Consider the following 19,505-nt stretch of genomic DNA (forward strand, 5'->3'; position numbering starts at 1 on the left):
TCATTTTGAATTTCATTCGTGAAATGCAAGAGTTGGAATATTTCAGTAGTGTTTTGTCGTGGTTTACCAAGTCACAGTTACATTCTCTTGATTTTTCAAAGTTCATTTGGGATTTCTTTCGTTGAAATGCAAGAGTTGGAATATTTCAGTAGTGTTTTGTCGTGGTTTACCTTGTCACACTTACATTCTCTTGATTTTTCAAAGTTCATTTTGAATTTCTTTCCTTGAAATGCAAGAGTTGGAATATTTCAGTAGTGTTTTGTCATTGTTTAACCTGTCACAGTTAACTTAGCTTGATTTTTCAAGTTTTATTTTGGATTTCTTTACTTGAAATGAAAGAGTTGGAATATTGCATTAGTTTTTTTTAATGGTTTACCATGTCAAAGTTACATTCTATTGATTTTTAAAAGTTCATTTTGGATTTTTACATTCTCTTGATTTTTCAAAGTTCATTTTGAATTTATTTCGTGAAATGCAAGAGTTGGAATATTTCAGTAGTGGTTCGTTGTGGTTTACCTTGTCACAGTTACATTCTCATGAATTTTCAAAGCTCATTTTTGGATTTTTATCCTTGAAATGAAAGAGTTTGAATATATCAGTAATGTTTTTTTATTGTTTACCTTGTCTCAGTTACATTCTCTTGATTTTTCAAAGTTCATTTTGGATTTCTTTCCTTGAAATGCAAGAGTTAGAGAATATTTCAGTAGTGTTTTGTTGTGGTTTACCATGTCACAGTTAAATTCTCTTGATTTTTCAAAGTTCATTTTGGGTTTTTACATTTCTTGATTTTTCAAAGTTCATTTTGAATTTCTTTCTTGAAATGCAAGAGTTGGAATATTTCAGTAGTGCTTAATCAAGGCTTATCATATCAAATTGACATTCTCTTGGTATTTCAAAGTTCATATTTAATTTCTTTCATGAAATGCAACATTTGGAATATTTAAATAGTGTTTTATCGTGGTTTACCTTGTCACAGTTACATTCTCTTGATTTTTTTTTGGATTTCTTTCCTTGAAATGCAAGAGATGGAATATTTCAGGAGTGTTTTGTAGTGGTTTACCTTGTCACAGTTACATTCTCTTGATATTTCAAAGTTCATTTTGGATTTCTTTCCTGGAAATGCAAGAGTTGGAATATTTCAGTAGTGTTTTGTCATGGTTTACCTTGTCACAGTTACATTCTCTTGATATTTCAAAGTTCATTTTGAATTTCTTTCATGAAACGCAAGAGTTGGAATATTTCAATAGTATTTTATCGTGGTTTACCTTTTCACAGTTACATTCTCTTGATTTTTCAAAGCTCAGTTTGGATTTTTTTCATTGAAATGCAAGAGTTGGAATATTTCAGTAGTGTCTTGTTATGGTTTACCTTGACACTGTTACATTCTCTTGATTTTTAAAAGTTCATTTTGGATGTATTCTGTAGAAAAGAAAGAGTTAGAATATTTAATTATTTTCTTTTATTTGTCCAAATTATAGATGTTAAACTCTCTTGATTTTTCAAAGTTCATTTTGGGGTTTTACATTCTCTTGATTTTTCAAAGTTCATTTTGAATTTCTTTCGTGAAATGCAAGAGTTGGAATATTTCAGTAGTGTTTTGTCGTGGTTTACCATGTCACAGTTACATTCTCTTGATTTTTCATAGATCATTTTGAATTTCTTTCGGGAAATGCAAGATTTGGAATATTTCAATGGTGTTTTGTCGTGGTTTACCTTGTCAAAGTTACATTCTCTTGATTTTTCATAGTTCATTTTGTATTTCATTCCTTTAAATGAAAGAGTTGGATTTTTTCAATAGTGTTTTATCTTGGTTTACCCTGTCGCACCTAAATTCACTTAATTTTACAAAGTTAAGTTATTGTTTATTTAATTGAAATCAATTATTTTGAATATTTATGTATTGTTTTATTATGGTTTACCCTGTCACAGTTCAATCTCTTGATTTTTAAAATTTCATGTATGGATTTCTTTCGTTGAAATGCATGAGTTGGAATATTTCAGTAGTGTTTTGTTATGGTTTACCTTGTCACAGTTACATGCTCTTGATTTTTCAAAGCTCATTTTTGTATTTTTTTCCTTTAAATGCTAGAGTTGGAATATTTCAATTGTGTTTTGTCATGGTTTACTTTGCCACAGTTACATTCTCTTGATTTTTCAAAGTTCATTTTGGATTTTTACATTCTCTTGATTTTTCTAAGTTCATTTTGAATTTCTTTCGTGAAATGCAAGAGTTAGAATATTTCAGTAGTGTTTTGTCGTGGTTTACCATGTCACAGTTACATTCTCTTAATTTTTCAAAGTTCATTTTGAATTTCTTTCGTGAAATGCAAGAGTTGGAATATTTCAATAGTATTTTATCGTGGTTTACCTTGTCACAGTTACATTCTCTTGATTTTCAAAGCTCATTTTGAATTTCTTTCATTGAAATGCAAGAGTTGGAATATTTCAGTTGTGTTTTGTTGTGCTTTACCTTGTCACTGTTACATTCTCTTGATTTTTCAAAGTTCATTTTGTATTTATTTCGTTGAAATGCAAAAGTTGGAATATTTCAGTAGTGTTTTGTCGTGGTTTACCGTGTCACAGTTAAATTCTCTTGATTTTTAAAAGTTGATTATGGATTTCTTTCGTTGAAATGCAAGAGTTGGAATATTTCAGTAGTGTTTTGTTGTGCTTTACATTGTCACAATTACATTCTCCTTATTTGTCAAAGTTCATTTTGAGTTCCTTTTGTGAAATAAAAGAGTTAGAATATTTCAGTAGTTTTTTGTCGTGGTTTACCGTGTCACAGTTACATTCTCTTGATTTTTCAAAGTTGATTTTGGATTTCTTTCATTCAAATGCAAGAGTTTGAATCTTTCAGTAGGGTTTTTTTGTGCTTTACATTGTCACAATTAAATTCTCCTTATTTTTCTAAGTTCATTTAGAGTTTCTTTTGTGAAATGCCAGAGTTAGAATATTTCAATAGTGTTTTGTCATGGTTTACCATGTCACAGTTACATTCTCTTGATTTTTCAAAGTTCATTTTGGATTTTTTTCCTTGAAATGCGAGAGTTGGAATATTTCAGTAGTGTTTTGTCGTGGTTTACCTTGTCACAGTTACATTCTCTTGATTTTTCAAAGTACAATTTGGATTTCTTTCCTTGAAATGAAAGAGTTGGAATATTTAAGTAGTGTTTTGTCATGGTTTACCTTGTCACAGTTACATTCTCTTGATTTTTCATAGTTCATTTTGGATTTTTACATTCCATTGATTTTTAAAGTTCATTTTGAATTTTTTTCGTGAAATGCAAGAGTTGGAATATTTCAGTAGTGTTTTGTTATGGTTTACCTTGTCACAGTTACATTTTGGATGTAACTGTCACTTCATTTTGGATTTCTTTCCTTGAAATGCAAGAGTTGGAATATTTCAGTAGTGTTTTGACATGGTTTACCTTGTCACAGTTACATTCTCTTGATTTTTCAAAGTTCATTTTGGATTTTTACATTCCATTGATTTTTAAAGTTCATTTTGAATTTTTTTCGTGAAATGCAAGAGTTGGAATATTTCAGTAGTGTTTTGTTATGGTTTACCTTGTCACAGTTACATTCTCTTGATTTTTCAAAGTTCATTTTGGATTTCTTTCCTTGAAATGCAAGAGTCACAGTTGTCACAGTTGTAGTTCATTTTTGGATTTCTTTCGTTGAAATGCAAGAGTTGGAATATTTCAGTAGTGTTTTGTTATGGTTTACCTTGTCACAGTTACATTCTCTTGATTTTTCAAAGTTCATTTTGGATTTCTTTCATTGAAATGCAAGAGTTGGAATATTTCAGTAGTGTTTTGCCGTGGTTTACCTTGTCACAGTTACATTCTCTTGATTTTTCAAAGTTCATTTTGGGTTTTTACATTCTCTTGATTTATAAAAGTTAATTTTTAATTTCTTTCGTGAAATAGTAGAGTTGGAATATTTCGGTAGTGTTTTGTTGTGGTTTACCATGTCATAGTTACATTTTGTTGATTTTTCAATGATCATTTTGAATTTGGTTCGTGAATTGCAAGATTTGGGATATTTAAGTATTGATTTATCTTGGTTTAACTTGAAACAGTTATATTATCTTGAATTTTCAAAGTTCATTTTGGATTTGATTACTCGAATAGAAAGTTTTGCGATATTCAAGTTTTGATAGCTCCTGTTTTATCTTGTCGCAGTGGAATAACTTTGATATTCCCATGTTCATTGTGGATTTCTTTACTGGAAATATAATGGTTGGAATGTTCAAGTGGTGTTTAGTAATATTTTACCTTGTCAGAGTTACATTCTCTTGATATTTCAAAGTTCATTTTGGATTTTTACATTCTCTATATTTTTCAAAGTTCATTTTGAATTTCTTTCGTGAAATGCAAGAGTTAGAATATTTCAGTAGTGTTTTGTCGTGGTTTACCATGTCACAGTTACATTCTCTTGATTTTTCAAAGTTCATTTTTAATTTTTTTCGTTGAAATGCAAGAGTTGGAATATTTATGTAGGTTTTTGTTATTATTTACTTTCTCAATTTTATATTCTCATGTTATGTCAATGTTCATTTTGTATTTCTTTCCTTGAAATGCAAGAGTTGGAATATTTCAGTAGTGTTTTGTCATGGTTTACCTTGTCACAGTGACATTCCCTTGATTTTACAAAGTTGATTTTGGATTTTTACATTCCATTGATTTTTCAAAGTTCATTTTGAATTTTTTTCGTGAAATGCATGAGTTGGAATATTTCAGTAGTGTTTTGTCGTGGTTTACCATGTCACAGTTACATTCTCTTGATTTTTCAAAGTTCATTTTTGGTTTTATCTCTTTGAAAAGCAAGAGTTGTAATATTTCAGTTGTGTTTTGTTGTGGTTTACCTTGTCACAGTTACATTCTTTTTATTTTTAAAAGTTCATTTTGTATTTCTTTCATTGAAATGCAATAGTTGGAATATTTAATTAGTGTTTTGTCATGGTTTACCTTGTCACAGTTACATTCTCTTGATTTTTCAAAGTTCATTTTGGATTTTTACATTCTCTTGATTTTGCAAAGTTCATTTTGAATTTCTTTCGTGAAATGCAAGAGTTGGAATATTTCAGTAGTGTTTTGTCGTGGTTTACCATGTAACAGTTACATTCTCTTGATTTTTCAAAGTTCATTTTGAATTTCTTTCGTGAAATGCAAGAGTTGGAATATTTCAGTAGTGTTTTATCGTGGTTTACCTTGTCACAGTTACATTTTCTTAATTTTTCAAAGTTCATTTTGGATTTATTTCATTGAAATGCAAGAGTTGGAATATTTCAGTATTTTTTTGTCGTGGTTTACCATTTCACAGTTACATTCTCTTGATTTTTCAAAGTTCATTGTGGATTTCTTTCACTTAAATAAAAGAGTTGGAATATTTCAGTAGTGTTTTGTCATAGTTTACTTTGTCACAGTTACATTCTCTTGATTTTTCAAAGTTCATTTTGGATTTTTAAATTCTCTTGATTTTTCTAAGTTCATGTTGAATTTCTTTCGTGAAATGCAAGAGTTGGAATATTTCAGTAGTGTTTTGTCGTGGTTTACCATGTCAGAGTTACATTCTCTTGATTTTTCAAAGTTCATTTTGAATTTCTTTCGTGAAATGCAAGAGTTGGAATATTTCAATAGTATTTTATCGTGGTTTACCTTGCCACAGTTACATTCTCTTGATTTTTCAAAGCTCATTTTGGATATCTTTCATTGAAATGCAAGAGTTGGAATATTTCAGTAGTGTTTTGTTGTGCTTTACCTTGTCACAGTTACATTCTGTTGATGTTTCAAAGTTCATTTTGGATTTCTTTCGTTGAAATGCAAGAGTTGGAATATTTCAGCAGTGTTTTGTCGTGGTTCACCATCTCACAATTACATTTTCTTGAATTTTCAGGGTTGATTTTGGACTTGTTTCGTTGAAATGCAAGAGTTGGAATATTTCAGTAGTGTTTTTTTGTGCTTTACCTTGTCAGAGTTACATTCTCTTGGTTTTTCAAAGTTCATTTTGAATTTCTTTCATGAAGTGCAAGAGTTGGAATATATCAATAGTGTTTTATCGTGGTTTACCTTGTAACAGTTACATTCTCTTGATTTTTCAAAGTTCATTTTGGATTTCTTTCCTTGAAATGCAAGAGTTGGAATATTTCAGTAGTGTTTTGTCGTGGTTTACCTTGTCACAGTTACATTCATTTGATTTTTCAAAGTTCATTTTGGATTTTTAAATTCTCTTGATTTTTCAAAGTTCATTTTGAATTTCTTTCGTGAAATGCAAGAGTTGGAATATTTCAGTAGTGTTTTGTCGTGGTTTACCATGTCACAGTTACATTCTCTTGATTTTTCAAAGATCATTTTGAATTTCTTTCGTGAAATGCAAGATTTGGATTATTTCAATAGTGCTTTATTGTGGTTTACCTTGTCACAGTTACATTCTCTTGATTTTTCAAAGTTAATTTTGGATTTCTTTCCTTGAAATACAAGAGTTGAAATATTTCAGTAGTGTTTTGTCGTGGTTTACCTTGTCACAGTTACATTCTCTTGATTTTTCATAGTTCATTTTTGATTTATTTCCTTGAAATGCAAGAGTTGGAAAATTTAAGTAGTGTTTTGTGATGGTTTACCTTGTCACAGTTACATTCTCTTGATTTTTCAAAGTTCATTTTGGATTTCCTTCCTTGAAATGCAAGAGTTGGAATATTTCAGTAGTGTTTTGTCATGGTTTATCTTGTCACAGTTACATTCGCTTGATTTTTCAAAGTTCATTTTGGATTTTTACATTCTCTTGATTTTTTAAAGTTCATTTTGAATGTTTTTCCTTGAAATTCAAGAGTTGGAATATTTCAGTAGTTTATTGTAGTGGTTTACCTTGTCAAAGTTACATTCTCTTTATTTTTCAAATTTCATTTTGGATTTTTACATTCTCTTGATTTTTCAAAGTTCATTTTGGATTTCTTTCGTGAAATACAAGAGTTGGAATATTTCAGTAGTGTTTTGTCGTGGTTTACCTGGTCAAAGTTACATTCTCACGATTTTCCAAAGTTCATTTTGAATTTCTTTCGTGAAATGCAAGAATTGGAATATTTCAATAGTGTTTTGTCGTGGTTTACCTTGTCAGAGTTACATTATCTTGATTTTTCAAATTTTATTGTGTATTTATATAGTTGAAATGCAAGAGTTGGAATATTTCATTAGTGATTTGTAGTGGTTTACCTTGACAAAGTTACATTCTCTCTATTTTTTAAAGTTAATTTTGTATTTCTTTCATTGAAATGCAAGAGTTGGAATATTTCAGTTGTGTTTATCATGGTTTACCTTGTCAAAGTTACATTCTCTTGATTTTTCAAAGTTCATTTTGGATTTTTACATTCTCTTTATTTTTCAAAGTTCATTTTGAATTTCTTTCGTGAAATGCAAGAGTTGGAATATTTCAGTAGTGTTTTGTCGTGGTTTACTAAGTCACAGTTACATTCTCTTAATTTTTCAAAGTTCATTTTGGATTTCTTTCATGAAATGCAAGAGTTGGAATATTTCAATAGTGTTTTATCGTGGTTTACCTTGTCACAGTTACATTCTCTTGATTTTTCAAAGCTCATTTTGGATTTCTTTCATTGAAATGCAAGAGTTGGAATATTTCAGTAGTGTTTTGTTGTGCTTTACCTTGTCACAGTTACATTCTCTTGATTTTTCAAAGTTCATTTTGTATTTCTTTCCTTGAAATGCAAGAGTTGGAATATTTCAGTAGTGTTTTGTCGTGGTTCACCTTGTCACAGTTACATTTTCTTGATTTTTCAAAGTTCATTTTGGTGTTTTACATTCTCTTGATTTTTCAAAGTTCATTTTGAATTTCTTTCTTGAAATGCAAGAGTTGGAATATTTCAATAGTGTTTTGTCGTAGTTTACCATGTCACAGTTACATTCTCTTGATTCTTCAAAGATCATTTTGAATTTCTTTCGGGAAATGCAAGAGTTGGAATATTTCAGTAGTTTTTTATTATGGTTTAACTTGTCACTGTTACATTCTCTTGTTTTTTCAAAGTTCATTTTGGATTTCTTTCCTTGAAATGCAGGAGTTTGAATATTTCAGTAGTGTTTTGTAGTGTTTTACCTTGTCACAGTTACATTCTCTTGATTTTTTAAAGTTCATTTTGTTTTTTTTTCCCTTGAAATGCAAGAGTTGGAATATTTCAGTAGTGTTTTTTCATGGTTTACCTTGTCACAGTTACATTCTCTTGATTTTTCAAAGTTGATTTTTGGATTTCTTTAGTTGAATTGAAAGAGTTGGAATATTTCAATATTGTTTTATTGTGTTTTACATTATAACAGTTAAATTATCTTGATTTTTCAAATTTCATTTTGGATTTATTTAATTTAAATGAAATATTTTGAATATTTAAGTATTGTTTTTTCGTGGTTTAACTTGTCACAGTTACATTCTCTTGATTTTTCAAAGTTCATTTTGGATTTTTACATTCCATTGATTTTTCAAAGTTCACTTTGAATTTTTTTCGTAAAATGCAAGAGTTGGAATATTTCAGTAGTGTTTTGTTGTGGTTTACCATGTCACAGTTACATTCTCTTGATTTTTTAAAGTTAATTTTTGGATTTCTTTCCTTGAAATGCAAGAGTTGGAATATTTCAGTAGTGTTTTGTTATGGTTTACCTTGTCACAGTTACATTCTCTTTATTTTTAAAAATTCATTTTTGATTTCTTTCATTTAAATGCAAGAGTTGGAATATTTAAGTAGACTTTTTTCGTGTTTTACCTTGTCACAGTTACATTATCTTGATTTTTCAAAGTTCATTTTGGATTTTTACATTCTCTTGATTTTTCAAAGTTCATTTTGAATTTATTTCGTGAATTGCAAGAATTGAAATATTTCAGTAGTGTTTTGTCGTGGTTTACCTTGTCACAGTTACATTCTCTTGATTTTTCAAAGTTCATCATGGATTTCTTTCCTTGAAATGCAAGAGTTGGAATATTTCAGTAGTGTTTTGTTGTGCTTTACCTTGTCACAGTTACATTCTCTTGATTTTTCAAAGTTCATTTTGAATTTCTATCGTGAAAAGCAAGAGTTAGAATATTTCAGTAGTGTTTTGTCGTGGTTTACCATGGCACAGTTACATTCTCTTGATTTTTCAAAGTTCATTTCGAATTTCTTTCATGAAATGCAAGAGTTGGAATATTTCAGTAGTGTTTTATCGTGGTTTACCTTGTCACAGTTACATTCTCTTCATTTTTCAAAGTTCATTTTTGATTTCTTTCATCGAAATGCAAGATTTGGAATATTTCAGTAGTGTCTTGTTGTGCTTTACCTTGTCATAGTTACATCCTCTTGATTTTTCAAAGATCATTTTGAATTTCTGTCGTGAAATGAAAGAGTTGGAATATTTCAGTAGTGTTTTGTAGTGGTTTACATTGTCACAGTAATATTCTCTTGATTTTTCAAAGTTCATTTTGTATTTCTTTCGTTGAAAGGCAAGAGTTTGATTATTTTAGTAGTGTTGTGTTGTGGTTTACCCTGACAGAGTTACATTTTCTTGATTTTTCAAAGTTCATTTTGAATTTCTGTCGTTAAAATCAAGAGTTGTAATATTTCAGTAGTGTTTTCTAGTGATTTAAATTGTCACAGAGAAATTCTGCTGATTTTTCAAAGTTAATTTTGGATTTCTTTCATGAAATACAAGAGTTGGAATATTTCAATACTGTTTTGTCGTGGTTTACCTTGTCACAGCTACATTCTCTTGATTTTTCAAAGTTCATTTTGGATTTCTTTCGTTGAAAGGCAAGAGTTGGAATATTTCAGTAGTGTTTTGTTGTGCTTTACTTTGTCACAGTTACATTCTCTTGATTTTTCAAAGTTCATTTTGAATTTCTATCGTGAAAAGCAAGAGTTAGAATATTTGAGTAGTGTTTTGTCGTGGTTTACCATGGCACTGTTACATTCTCTTGATTTTTCAAAGTTCATTTTGAATTTCTTTCATGAAATGCAATAGTTGGAATATTTCAGTAGTGTTTTATCGTGGTTTATCTTGTCACAGTTAAATTATCTTTATTTTTAAAAGTTCATTTTGGATTTGTTTCGTTGAAATGCAAGATTTGTAATATTTCGATAGTATGTTGTCGTGGTTTAACTTGTCACACTTACATTATCTTGTTTTTACAAAGTTAATTTTGAATTTCTTTAGTGAAATGCAAGAGTTGGAAAATTTCAGTAGTGTTTTGTCGTGGTTTACCATGTCACAGTTACATTCTCTTGATTTTTCAAAGTTCATTTAGAATTTCTGTCATGAAATGCAAGAGTTGGAATATATCAGTAGTGTTTTATCATGGTTTACCTTTTCACAGTTATATTCTCTTGATTTTTCAAAGTTCTTTTTGGATTTCTTTCCTTGAAATGCAAGAGTTGGAATATTTCAGTAGTGTTTTGTCGTGGTTTACCTTGTCACAGTTACATTCTCTTGATTTTTCAAAGTTCATTTTGGGTTTTTAAATTCTCTTGATTTTTCAAAGTTCATTTTGAATTTCTTTGGTGAAATGAAAGAGTTGGAATATTTCAGTAGTGTTTTGTCGTGGTTTACCATGTCACAGTTACATTCTCTTGATTTTTCAAAGTTGATTTTGAATTTGTGTCGTGAAATGCAAGATTTGGAATATTTCAATAGTGTTTTATCGTGGTTTATCTTGTCACAGTTACATTCTCTTGTATTTTCAAAGTTCATTTTGGATTTCTTTCCTTGAAATGCAAGAGTTGGAATATTTCAGTAGTGTTTTGTTGTGGTTTACCTTGTCACAGTTGCATTCTCTTGATTTTTCAAAGTTTATTTTGGATTTCTTTCCTTGAAATGCAAGAGTTGGAATATTTCAGTAGTGTTTTGTCATGGTCTACCTTGTCACAGTTACATTTTCTTGATTTTTCAAAGTTCATTTTGAATTTCTTTCGTTGAAATGCAAGAGTTGGAAAATTTCAGTTGAGTTTTGGTGTGCTCTACCTTGTCACAGTTACATTCTCTTGATTTTTCAAAGTTCATTTTGGATTTCTTTTGTTGAAATGCAAGAGTTGGAATATTTCAGTAGTGTTTTGTCGTGGTTTACTTTGTCATAGTTATATTCTCTTAATTTTTCGAAGTTCATTTTGAATTTCTTTCTTGAAATGCAAGAGTTGGAATATTTCAGTAGTGTTTTTTTGTGCTTTACATTGTCACAATTACATTCTCCTGATTTTTCGAAGTTCATTTTGAATTTCTTTCATGAAATACAAGAGTTGGAATATTTCAATAGTGTTTTGTCGTGGTTTACCTTGTCACAGCTACATTCTCTTGATTTTTCAAAGTTCAATTTGGATTTCTTTCGTTGAAAGGCAAGAGTTGGAATATTTCAGTAGTGTTTTGTTGTGCTTTACCTTGTCACAGTTACATTCTCTTGATTTTTCAAAGTTCATTTTGAATTTCTATCGTGAAAAGCAAGAGTTAGAATATTTCAGTAGTGTTTTGTCGTGGTTTACCATGGCACTGTTATATTCTCTTGATTTTTCAAAGTTCATTTTGAATTTCTTTCATGAAATGCAATAGTTGGAATATTTCAGTAGTGTTTTATCGTGGTTTATCTTGTCACAGTTACATTCTCTTGATTTTACAAAGTTCATTTTGGATTTCTTTCGTTGAAATACAAGAGTTGTAATTTTTCAGTCGTGTTTTGTCTTGCTCCACCTTGTCACGGTTACATTCTCTTGATTTTCCAAAATTTATTTTGAATTTGTTTCATGAAATGCAAGAGTCTGAATATTTCAGTTGTGTTTTGTCGTGGTTTACCATGTCACAGTTACATTCTCTTGATTTTTCAAAGTTCATTTTGAAATTCTGTCATGAAATGCAAGAGTTGGAATATATCAGTAGTGTTTTATCATGGTTTACCTTTTCACAGTTATATTCTCTTGATTTTTCAAAGTTCTTTTTGGATTTCTTTCCTTGAAATGCAAGAGTTGGAATATTTCAGTAGTGTTTTGTCGTGGTTTACCATGTCACAGTTACATTCTCTTGATATTTCAAAGTTGATTTTGGGTTTTTACATTCTCTTGATTTTTCAAAGTTCATTTTGAATTTCTTTCATGAAATGCAAGAGTTGGATTATTTCCATAGTGTTTTATCATGGTTTACCTTGTCAGAGTTACATTCTCGTGATTTTTCAAAGTTCATTTTGAATTTCTTTCGTGAAATGCAAGATTTGGAATATTTTAATAGTGTTTTATCGTGGTTTACCTTGTCACAGTTACATTCTCTTGATTTTTCAAAGTTCATTTTGGATTTCTTTCCTTGAAAAGCAAGAGTTGGAATATTTCAGTAGTGTTTTGTCATGGTTTACCTTGTCACAGTTGCATTCTCTTGATTTTTCAAAGTTTATTTTGAATTTCTTTCCTTGAAATGCAAGAGTTGGAATATTTCAGTAGTGTTTTGTCATGGTTTACCTTGTCACAGTTATATTCTCTTGATTTTTCAAAGTTCATTTTGAATTTCTTTCGTTGAAATGCAAGAGTTGAAATATTTCAGTAGTGTTTTGTTGTGCTCTACCTTGTCACAGTTACATTCTCTTGATTTTTCAAAGTTCATTTTGAATTTCTTTCATGAAATGCAAGAGTAGGAATATATCAGTAGTGTTTTATCGTGGTTTACCTTGTCAGAGTTACATTCTCTTGATTTTTCAAAGTTCATTTTGGATTTTTACATTCTCTTGATTTTTCAAAGTTCATTTTGAATTTCTTTCGTGAAATGCAAGAGCTGGAATATTTCAGTAGTATTTTGTCGTGGTTTACCATGTCACTGTTACATTCTCTTGATTTTTCAAAGTTCATTTTGGGTTTTTACATTCTCTTGATTTTTCAAAGTTCATTTTGAATTTGTTTCGTAAAATGCAAGAGTTGGAATATTTCAGTAGTGTTTTGTCGTGATTTACCATGTCACAGTTACATTCTCTTGATTTTTCAAAGATCATTTTGAATTTCTTTCGTGAGATGCAAGATTTGGAATATTTCAATAGTGTTTTATCGTGGTTTACCTTGTCACAGTTACATTCTCTTGATTTTTCAAAGTTCATTTTGGATTTCATTCCTTGAAATGCAAGAGTTGAAATATTTAATTAGTGTTTTTTCATGGTTTACCTTGTCGCTGTTACAATCTCTTGATCTTTCAAATTTCATTTTGGATTTCTTTCCTTGAATTGTAAGAGTTGGAATATTTCAGTAGTGTTTTGTCATGGTTTACCTTGTCACAGTTACATTCTCTTGATTTTTAAAAGTTCATTTTTGGATTTCTTTCCTTGAAATGCAAGAGTTGGAATATTTCAGTAGTGTTTTGTTGTGGTTTACCTTGTCACAGTTACATTCTCTATTTTTTCCAAAGTTCATTTTGAATTTCTTTCGTGAAATACAAGAGTTGGAATATTTCAGTAGTGTTTTGTCGTGGTTTACCTTGTCACAGTTACATTTTCTTGATTTTTCAAAGACCATTTTTGGATTTCTTTCGTTAAATTGCAAGAGTTGGAATATTTCAGTAGTGTTTTGTTATGATTTACCTTGTCACAGTTACATTCTCTTGATTTTTCAAAGTTCATTTTTAATTTATTTCGTGAAATGAAAGAGTTGGAATATTTCAATAGTTTTTTATCGTTGTTTAACTTGTCACAGTTACATTCTTTTGATTTTTCAAAGCTCATTTTGGATTTCTTTCATTGATGTGCAAGAACTGGAATATTTCAGTAGTGTTTTGTCGTGCTTTACCTTGTCATAGTTACATTCTCTTGATTTTTCAAAGTTCATTTTGGATTTCTTTCCTTGAAATGCAAGAGCTGGAATATTTCAGTAGTGTTTTGTCGTGGTTTACTTTGTCACAGTTACATTCTCTTGATTTTTCAAAGTTCATTTTTGGATTTGTTTCGTTGAAATGCAAGAGTTGGAATATTTCAGTAGTGTTTAAATGGTTTACCTTGTCACAGTTACATTCTCTTGATTTTTCAAAGTTCATTTTGGATTTATTTCATTGAAATGCAAGAGTTGGAATATTTCAGTAGTGTTTTGTCATGGTTTACTTTGTCACAGTTACATTCTCTTGAAATTGAAAGTTCATTTTGGATTTTTGCATTCTCTTGATTTTTCAAAGTTCATTTTGAATTTCTTTCGTGAAATGCAAGAGTTGGAATATTTAAGTAGTGTTTTGTTGTGCTTTACCTTGTCACAGTTACATTCTCTTGATTTTTCAAAGTTCATTTTGGATTTCTTTCCTTGAAAAGCAAGAGTTGGAATATTTCAGTAGTGTTTTGTCGTGGTTTACCAAGTCACAGTTACATTCTCTTGATTTTTCAAAGTTCATTTCGAATTTCTTTCATGAAATGTAAGAGTTGGAATATTTCAGTAGTGTTTTATATTGGTTTATCTTGTCACAGTTACATTCTCTTGATTTTTCAAAGTTCATTTTGGATTTCTTTCATTGAAATGCAAGAGTTGGAATATTTCATTAGTGTTTTGTTGTGCTTTACCTTGTCACCGTTAAATTCTCTTGATTTTTCAAAGTTAATATTGAATTTCTTTCCTTGAAATGCAAGAGTTGGAATATTTCATTAGTGTTTTGTCGCGGTTTACCTTGTCACAGTTACATTCTCTTCATTTTTCAAAGTTAATTTTGGATTTCTTTCGTTGAAATGCAAGAGGTGGAATATTTCAGTAGTGTTTTGTTGTGCTTTACCTTGTCACAGTTACATTCTCTTGATTTTTCAATGTTTATTTTGAATTTATGTCGTGAAATGCAAGAGTTTGAATATTTCAGTAGTTTTTTGTCGTGGTTTATCATGGCACAGTTACATTCTCTTGATTTTTCAAAGTTCATTTTGAATTTCTTTCATGAAATGCAAGAGTTGGAATATTTCAGTAGTGTTTTCTCGTGGTTTATCTTGTCAAAGTTACATTCTCTTTATTTTTCAAAGTTCATTTTGTATTTCTTTCATTAAAATGTAAGATTTGGAATATTTCAGTAGTGTTTTGTCGTAGTTTACCTTGTCACAGTTACATTCACTTGATTTTTCAAAATTCATTTTTAATTTCTTTCGTGAAATGCAAGAGTTGGAATATTTCAATATTGTTTTGTCGTGGTTTACCTTGGCACAGTTACATTCTCTTGATTTTTCAAAGTTCATTTTGGATTTTTGCATTCCATTGATCTTCAAGTTCATGAATTTTCATGCAAGAGTTGGAATATTTCAATAGTGTTTTATCGTGGTATACCTTTTCCGAGTTACATTTTCTTGTTTTTTCATAGTTCATTTTGGATTTCTTTCCTGGAAATGCAAGAGTTGGAATATTTCAGTAGTTTTACGTCATGGTTTAATTTGTCACATTTACATTCTCATAATTTGTCAAAGTTCATTTTGTATTTTTACATTCTCTTGATTTTTCAAAGTTCATTTTGAATTTCTTTCGTTGAAATGCAAGAGTTGGAATATTTCAGTAGTGTTTTTTCGTGGTTTACCATGTCACAGTTACATTCTCTTGATTTTTCAAAGTTCATTTTGGATTTATTTCTTGAAATGCAAGATTTGGAATATTTAAGTAGTGTTTTGTCGTGGTTTACCTTGTCACAGTTACATTTTCTTCATTGTTCAAAGTTCGTTTTCAATTTCTTTCCTTGAAAAGCAAGAGTTGGAATCTTTCAGTAGTTTTTTGTAGTGTTCTACCTTGTCAAAGTTACATTCTCTTGATTTTTCAGAGGTTATTGTTTAGATCTTTCATTTTAATTCAATATTTGTAATATTTCAGTGGTGTTTTGTCATGGTTTACCTTTTCACAGCTACATTCGCTTGATTTTTCAAAGTTCATTTTGAATTTTTAAATTCTTTTGATTTTTCAAAGTTTATTTTGAATTTATTTCGTGAAATGCAAGAGTTTGAATATTTCAGTAGTGTTTTGTCGTGGTTTACCAAGTTACAGTTACATTCTCTTGATTTTGTTCATTTCGAATTTCTTTCATGAAATGCAAGAATTGGAATATTTCAGTAGTGTTTTAACGTGGTTTACCTTGTCATAGTTACAATCTCTTGATTTTTCAAAGTTCATTTTGGATTTCTTTCCTTGAAATGCAAGAGTTGGAATATTTCAGTAGTGTTTTGTTGTGCTTTACCTTGTCACAGTTAAATTCTCTTGATTTTTCAAAGTTCATTTTGAATTTCTTTCGTGAAATGCAAGAGTTGGAATATTTCACTAGTGTTTTGCCGTGGTTTACATTGTCACAGTTACATTCTCTTGATTTTTCAAAGTTCATTTTGGATTTCTTTCGTTGAAATGCAAGCGTTGGAATATTTCAGTAGTGTTTTGTTGTGGTTTACCTTGTCACAGCTACATTCTGTTGATTTTTCAAAGTTCATTTTGGATTTCTTTCGTGAAATGCAAGAGTTGGAATATTTCAGTAGTGTTTTGTTGTGCTTTACATTGTCACAATTATATTCTCCTTATTTTTCGAAGTTCATTTTGAATTTCTTTCATGAAATACAAGAGTTGGAATATTTCAATACTGTTTTGTCGTGGTTTACCTTGTCACAGCTACATTCTCATGATTTTTCAAAGTTCAATTTGGATTTCTCTCGTTTAAATGCAAGAGTTGGAATATTTCAGTAGTGTTTTGTTGTGTTTTACCTTGTCACAGTTACATTCTCTTGATTTTTCAAAGTTCATTTTGAATTTCTTTCGTGAAAAGCAAGAGTTAGAATATTTCAGTAGTGTTTTGTCGTGGTTTACCATGGCACTGTTACATTCTCTTTATTTTTCAAAGTTCATTTTGAATTTCTTTCATGAAATGCAATAGTTGGAATATTTCAGTTGTGTTTTTATAGTGGTTTACCATGTCCCTGTTACATTATGTTGATTTTTCAAAGTTCATTTTGGATTTCTTTCGTTGAAATGGAAGAGTTGGAATGTTTCGGTTGTGTGTTATCTTGGTTTACCTTGTCACAGTTACATTCTCATGATTTTTCAAAGTTAATTTTGAATTTCTTTCGTGAAATGCAAGAGTTGGAAAATTTCAGTAGTGTTTTGTCGTGTTTTACCATGGCACAGTTACATTCTCTTGATTTTTCAAAGTTCATTTAGAATTTCTGTCATGAAATGCAAGAGTTGGAATATATCAGTAGTGTTTTATCATGGTTTACCTTTTCACAGTTATATTCTCTTGATTTTTCAAAGTTCTTTTTGGATTTCTTTCATTGAAATGCAAGAGTTGTAATATTTCAGTAGTGTTTTGTCATGGTTTACCTTGTCACATTTAGATTCTCTTGATATTTCAAAATTCAATTTGTGTTTTTACATTCTCTTGATTTTTCAAAGTTCATTTTGAATTTATTTTGTGAAAGAAAATAATTAGAATATTTCGGTAGTGTTGTGTTGAGGTTCACCAGGTCACAGTTACATTTTGTTGATTTTTCAAAGTTAATTTTGAATTTGTGTCTTGAATTGCAAGTTGTAATATTTCAGTAGTGTTTTGTCATGGTTTATCTTGTCACAGTTATATCATTTTTTATTTTAAAAGTTCATTTTAGATTTCTTTCCTTGAAATGCAACAGTTTGAATATTCCAATAGTATTCTTTCGTAGTTTACCTTGTTACAGTGACATTCTCTTAATTTTTCAAAGTTCATTTTGAATTTATTTCATTTAAACTAAATAGTTGGAATATATAAGTAGTGTTTTGTCTTGGTTTACCTGGTCACGGTTACATTCTCTTGATTTTTCAAAGTTCATTTTGAATTTCTTTCGTTGAAATGCAAGAGTTGGAATATTTAAGTTGAGTTTTGTTGTGCTCTACCTTGTCACAGTTACATTCTGTTGATTTTTCAAAGTTCATTTTGGATTTCTTTCGTTGAAATGCAAGAGCTGGAATATTTCAGTAGTGTCTTGTCGAGCTTTACCTTGTCACACTTACATTTTCATGCTTTTTCGAAGTTCATTTTGAATTTCTTTCGTGAAATGCAAGAGATGGAATATTTCAGTAGTGTGTTGTTGTGCTTTACCTTGTCACAGTTACATTCTCTTAATTTTTCAAAGTTAATTTTGAATTTCTTTCGTTAAATACAAGAGTTGGAATATTTCAATAGTGTTTTGTCGTGGTTTACCTTGTCACAGTTACATTCTCTTGATTTTTCAAAGTTCATTTTGTATTTATTTTTTTGAAATGCAAGAGTTGGAATATTTCAGTAGTTTTTTGTTGTGCTTTACCTTGTCACAGTTAAATTCTCTTGATTTTTCAAAGTTCATTTTGAATTTCTATCGTGAAAAGCAAGAGTTAGAATATTTCAGTAGTGTTTTGTCGTGGTTTACCATGGCACAGTTACATTCTCTTGATTTTTCAAAGTTCATTTTGAATTTCTTTCATGAAATGCAAGAGTTGGAATATTTCAGTAGTGTTTTATCGTGGTTTATCTTGTCACAGTTAAATTCTCTTGATTTTTCAAAGTTCATTTTGGATTTCTTTCATTGAAATGCAATAGTTGGAATATTTCAGTATTGTTTTATCATGGTTTAACCTGTCCCAGTTACATTCTCTTCATTTTTCAAAGTTGATTTTGTATTTATTTAATGAAATGCAAGAGTTGGAATAGTTCTGTAGTTTTTTGTCGTGCTTTACCTTGTCACAGTTAAATTCTCTTGATTTTCAAAGTTCATTTTGAAATTCTGTCATGAAATGCAAGAGTTGGAATATATCAGTAGTGTTTTATCATGGTTTACCTTTTCACAGTTATATTCTCTTGATTTTTCAAAGTTCATTTTGGATTTCTTTCCTTGAAATGTAAGAGTTGAAATATTTCAGTAGTGTTTTGTCATGGTTTACCTTGTCACAGTTACATTCTCTTGATATTTCAAAGTTCATTTTGGATTTTTACATTCTCTTGATTTTTCAAAGTTCATTTTGAATTTCTTTCATGAAATGCAAGAGTTGGATTATTTCAATAGTGTTTTATCATGGTTTACCATGTCACAGTTACATTCTCTCGATTTTTCAAAGTTCTTTTTGAATTTCTTTCGTAAAATGCAAAATTTGGAATATTTCAATAGTGTTTTATCGTGGTTTACCTTGTCACAGTTACATTCTCTTGATTTTTCAAACTTCATTTTTAATTTTTTTCCTTGAATTGCACGAGTCGGAATATTTCAGTAGTGTTTTTTCATGGTTTACCTTGTCACAGTTACATTCCCTTGATTTTTCAATGTTTATTTTGAATTTCTTTCCTTGAAATGCAAGAGTTGGAATATTTCAGTAGTGTTTTGTCATGGTTTACCTTGGCGCAGATACATTCTATTGATTTTTCAAAGTTCATTGTGGATTTCTTTCATTGAAATGCAAGAGTTGAAATATTTCAGTAGTGTTTTGTTGTGCTCTACCTTGTCACAGTTACATTCTCTTGATTTTTCAAAGTTCATTTTGAATTTCTTTCATGAAATGCAAGAGTAGGAATATATCAGTAGTGTTTTAT

The sequence above is a fragment of the Artemia sp. Qi Xiang Cuo genome, chromosome 11 (assembly GCF_049724085.1).
Source record: "Artemia sp. Qi Xiang Cuo chromosome 11, ASM4972408v1, whole genome shotgun sequence".
Classification (NCBI taxonomy): Eukaryota; Metazoa; Arthropoda; class Branchiopoda; order Anostraca; family Artemiidae; genus Artemia; species Artemia sp. Qi Xiang Cuo.